Raw genomic sequence first — 5,999 nt, 5'->3', positions numbered from 1 at the left:
TAAAGATACCTATAAATTGGTATTGACACTTTCTTGAAGGAATTGTCCTTTGGTATCAAATATGATATTGGTTGGACATTGAGAGTGGAATGGAAAAATGTTAGTGAATTCATGAGAAGAAAATCCTAAAAAGACCAAGTAAGGAATTGTAAGAAATATGAATGTATGTTAGTCTTGAATAAATCGTTTAATTACCAATGTTAATATTGCTTTCCATGATATTTATTATCCAATGTTATATTTGTTTTAGGTCTGTCACACTCACGAAATGAGTAATTATTAAATCTTTCTATCCTTTTGTTATTTAGTTTTAAATGAATGCTTATGTATTTTGTATCTTAATAAATTGTCATGACTTAAATTGTAATAATATCTTTTAAATTGAATGTATGAACTTAAATTATATTTTCATGTATTTATATTTTACATGTATATTTATTTACTTATTTAGTGTCATTTAATACTTTATTTCTATTATATTAATGTTTGAGAAATTATGATTGCGTTGATGAGGGTTGTTGGATTTGAGACTCAAGATAATTGAGTCGTGATTGAATAATGGTTAATAAAAGTGTAACAAGTTATTTGTCGATAATTTGGGACTTCTCGTATAGGACAGACTCTGCCAAAGTTTCGGTAGAAATTTTAGTAGACCTTTGCATGAATTCGTTTTTTTTAAAAAAAAACATTACCATGTTTTTCCTGTATTACAATTAGTGTGTTGTTCTAGTAACTGCGTTGTCACATCTATCCTAAAAAATATTAACTCTAATCATAACTACTCTTATTTCCTTAAAATACTCAACCACACTTTTAGAATCTGGAGATAAGGTTTGTAATTTATTATAGATCTCCTTATAATTATGAGTAAGTACAAATATTTTCCTCGTGATTGCTTTTATCTCCTTCCAAACTTCTATTGGCATTTCTCTCTTATGCCTTCTACTTGTAACAAGCTGATCCCACCAATTAATTGTATAATCAGTGAATACAATGACAACCAATTTAACATTTTTTTTCCTTTTGAATACTTTGGTAATCAAACACAAACTTCAATTTCTTTTTCCAATCCAAGTAAGCCTCTGAATCATTCTTTACCTAAAACCCTAGAATTTAGAGTTTAATACCACCCAAATTATGTCCAAACCATCATGTTCTTCAAAAGTCCTATTCTGGCCAAATATATTTGTTGGTTGTGACCTACCTCTCATTCTATTCCTAGCTCATGACTTATACACAAGACTTTGTTGCATTCAAAATTTTCTACCATAATCAACTACATCTTCCTCCTTCTCCTCCTCCTCTTTAAAATTATCGCTCACACTCTCATCATTCATAGTAGCTCTAATGGTATGCATTTTAACTTCCTTTTTCTTATGACTAGGAACTCTTTGTTGACTAATCATCTCATCAAACTTATTAATGCCTCTATTATAGCTTCCATTGTATCATGCCTTTCCTCCACTATTCTTGCAGTTTTTTGTTCAATATTTTTTGAAGACATTGTTTATACTTGAAATAAAGGTTTGTAGCAAAGAAAAATTTTCCTTACACAAACCTCACACGTTTACTCTCGCAATAAAATTCACTCCTCTCGTGTTTCACATAATTTATTACGCTATTCACTCTAATAGCTTTGCTACACCTTATACCACTTTATTCCCGTACTTTGATTTTTAGAAGTAACTTAGCAATTTATCAAATAATTAACCAAACTATGCAATGACTTATTTTATGTTTACAGACTCAAGAATCAACAATTTTTCAAACTTTTCAAAATGAAACTTGAGAACAAACTTACAAGTAGCAATGTAAATTTGTGTGGATATAATGATGAAAATGAAGACATGAAATAAAAGCAGGAATTATTATTAAGAAACAATAAAAACTACAAAATTCAAGTAAATAAAGAAAATGATGCAAGAAATAAAGAAACTAAAGAAATTGATGTAAGATAATTCTATTCTACCCAAATCTTTAAGAAATCAATTAAGATCACCAAGAATTTCCAAGACAAGGTTCGGCTAAACCTTTGTTCATGCAAGATCTAAATTTCTGAATTTCTTCTCCAAGAATCCTTTCAAGATTACAATTTTGATTCTTTTTTATTTGTTCTTTTTTTTTTACATGTGTTGAATTTCTCAAGTCACAAAGATAAACATAATTTATTGTTTTGTATGTAACTTTTCGATACCTTCAAGACTTTTCCTTATCAAAATTGATTTTTTTTTTGTAAATTAAACACACAACCAAGATTAAACAAGAACCATTTTTTTTTCCTCTATATTAGCTAAAACCTTAAAGAGAAAGAAAACAACAAAAATAAGAAAACAAACCCTAGATATGGCAAGGTTTAAAAAAAACCCTAGAATTACTTGTAACAATGGAAATTAAAGGGATATAACCTGAAATTAGTCATGCTTCGATACCAAACTGATCAAGAATTATCCCTTATATTGGTAATTTGAGGTTTGAAAAAAAGTTTGCAACTTGACTCAACATGAACCTTGCCTTGGAGAACCAAAGTTATATGCAATTGATCACCCATGTCTTACACCTATAATAAGATGCAAACAAAAAGTATAAATCACAATAAATTTGATCAATCCTTTAAAGAATTTGCATGTTCAATCAATAACTTAGTATGGAAATCACTTAACTACACAAAAAGAAACAAAGAACACAATATGCGGCAACCTTAGAGAAAACCTCATCAACTAAAAAATAATATTAACAATTGGTTTACATTGTAGAAAGCTAATCTTAACTTGATTTAATGGACTCAAACTTGATAAATAAGCTTTGACACATTAAAAGCCCAAAATAACTAAAATAATAAAACAAAACCTAACCCAAATAAGCCCTTAAATCTCGCAGGCCTTAAAATCAACTAAAAGATAAATATATAATACCCTAGCTAATTAAAATAGGACCAAATTCAAATTTCTTAATTTGTTGGCAGGATCGAAGCCCAATTTCAAACGAATAGATTTTCATTGTCTTGACGAATTAGAAGATTTACCATATAGCACTGGAAGTTATCTTCAAATGAATCTTTTTATTTCAATCTTTTTGTCATATCTATATGCTCCTCTATAAAACTTTCTTAAACAAGAATCAAATTAATCAAAACTTATTTCTCATTCTTTGATATTCTCTACAAACCTTAGCCCATGTACGTCGAAGAAGTTCACTAATTGTCTCTTTGAACCTCTTTGCTTTAAGTTTTTTATCTGGACCCAATGAAACCTCTAATGGATCTCTTATATTGAATCCAACTTCTTAAGATGGTAGAATGAGATGCCATATATTATTTTTAACAAATATCAATTTATTTTCTAAAATCAACATGTTGCAAATTTAATTTTTGTTAAAGAAATGCCAATTAATCATTTAGCAAAGATTTTTTCATAAAATCACGTCAATTAAAGTTATCCTGATAGATCCATTATCTATTACTGAGATCATGTCGTGTGTTGGGTTCAGAGGATTTGTTGGTGGATATAAATAATAGATAGTTGCAAGAAAAGTGATAAAGATTATGCAAAGTGATTTTTAGCTTGAATTTCATTTAATTGATTTTCGTGAATACAATCATTTATACATAGTATTTCTTTATAAAATTAGATTTTATAGCATAAAAATATCATCTTTATTCATTCTTGATAGTATGAGTGCAATTCGTGACAAACCTTATTTACCATATATAAACCTTTATAGGTAGGTGCCCATTTGCCTAGTATTGATATAATTTTTCTCAATACCAAGTCTCCCTTCTTAAATTCCCTTGGGTGAACCTTCTTATCATATTTCATGGCCATTTTTTTTTTGATATAGTTGACCATGGCAAATAGTAGCCAACCTCTTTTCACTAATCATATTTAGTTGTTCATATCATATTTTGGCCAATTTTGACTCTTCCAATTATACCTCCATCAAGACCCTTAAAGAAGGAATTTAAACTCTACAGGCATCACTGCTTCCATTCCATAGACAATGACTATGGTATGGCTTCTGTGGATGTTGTCGCTTTAGTGCAATGTGCATGTAAGGCATATAGGAACATCCCATGCCGATCATTTTAGGTGACAACCATTTTTTGAACTATTTTTTAAATTCTTATTTGATATATCCACAACACCATTCATTTTTTGCCTATATGCAAATGAGTTCAAATACATGATCTTCCATTTTTCAAATAGATCAACAATAATCGTTCCATTAAAATTATGGCCATTGTTTGTTATTATTGTTTCTGGTGAACCTCAGATCCTTTTCAATGAACTAATTGACTATTTTTTAGGTTACATGTGCATAAGAACAAACTTCTACCTATTTATTAAAGCAATCAATAACCATTAGAATGAACGATGCTTATATCGCTTGCTTTTAGGTTGATTGGCTTATTGAAATCCAATCCCCACATAGAAAAGGGTCATGACAACACTTTATTAAATAAAGACATTAAAGGTGCATTGGTATTGTTACCATATACTTGGCATTTATGACACCTTTTGACATGCTATATACAAATTCTTTTCATAATAATCCAATAATTGCTTGATCGATGCATCTGTTTGGCTATTATATGCCTATTGATATTAGTAACGTATTTTCCTTCATAAAATTCTTACAAGGCCCTCTTGAATTTTTCAGCATCCAAACATTGTAGTAAGGTACCATCAAACACCTATTTATACAAGATTTCTCCATCTAGGTAGTACTACATTGCTATCATTCTTAATGTTTTTTTTTATCTACCTTGGATTCCCTTGATAGGTATTCTGGGTATTTGATAAACTATTTGATATCATGGAGCCATGGCTTTCCATCTTCCTTTCCTTCAACTAAGCAGCAATGAGCTAAGGAATTTCTGATCTTCATATAAATAGGTTGTGCCTTAATTTCATAATCGCTCTTAACCATGAAAGCTAACATTACCAAAACATCTGCAAATTTATTTTTATCTCTACCTAGATGTGTGAATTTAATCTCATCTAACTCATTTGCGAGTTTGTTGAGATACTTTTTATATGGACTTAACTTATGATATTTGGTCTACCACTCACCTTTTTTCTTTATAGTTTATCAACATTGAACCACCATATACATCAAGCTTTCTAACTTGTATTTCTAGGGTAACCTTCAAGCCATGAATACATGCACCACACACCATAATATTATTAGTGCATTCAAACTCCTACATGATAGAGATGGGGTATTTCCTTCCATTCAGAGAGATTATTTCTACTCTTGTGCCATTTTTTAAAATGTTCATAGCACCATCAAAATACATGGTCTACCATTCATTTTTGACATCGTTTATTTTTTTTCTTTAACATCATAACATCTTCATCTTAAAATTTAAAATTCAATGGCTTTTAGTAATCAATTGCATTTTCTACATGATAATTCACAATCACACTCTTCTTCATTACCATTGTTGGATTGTTGGTGGTGCTCATCCTTGCATCAGGGAAGTGTCATGAGGATGAGGGATATCAAATTGAATTATATAGGTTTTGTGGGTAGACAATGCAGCCTTGAATTTGGCTTGGTTTGGCGGGATTGATCTCTTTAGCCAAAGCCATTTTTGGTGGCACCACCTAACAGATTTCCCCTATATACAGTGTTTGGAATGACATCGTTTTAGACTGGGACTATCATCCTTTGATCTGCCTTCCTGAAGCATCAGCGCCTATTCAATTTGGTCACTATAATTTATTTTCTTGCAATTTGGACCCAAATTGACCCTAAACTTTGATATCTCTTCAATTAAATTCCTGATTTCATTAATTAAACTAATTTAAAGTTCAATTAAGTCCTTAAACTTATCAATTCTTCAATTAAACTCCTGATATCATTAATTAAACCAAATTAAAGTTTAATTGAGTTCCTATACTTGTCAATTCTTTCAATTAAGCTCATAATTTCATTAATGAAACTAATTCAAAGTTTAATTAAGTCCCCAATTTTATCAAATAAACGTGAAAACCTTT

The sequence above is a fragment of the Populus nigra genome, chromosome 15 (genome assembly GCF_951802175.1).
Source record: "Populus nigra chromosome 15, ddPopNigr1.1, whole genome shotgun sequence".
In the NCBI taxonomy this organism is placed as follows: domain Eukaryota; kingdom Viridiplantae; phylum Streptophyta; class Magnoliopsida; order Malpighiales; family Salicaceae; genus Populus; species Populus nigra.
The sequence above is the reverse complement of the archived record's forward strand: the minus strand, read 5'-3'. Positions refer to the sequence as shown.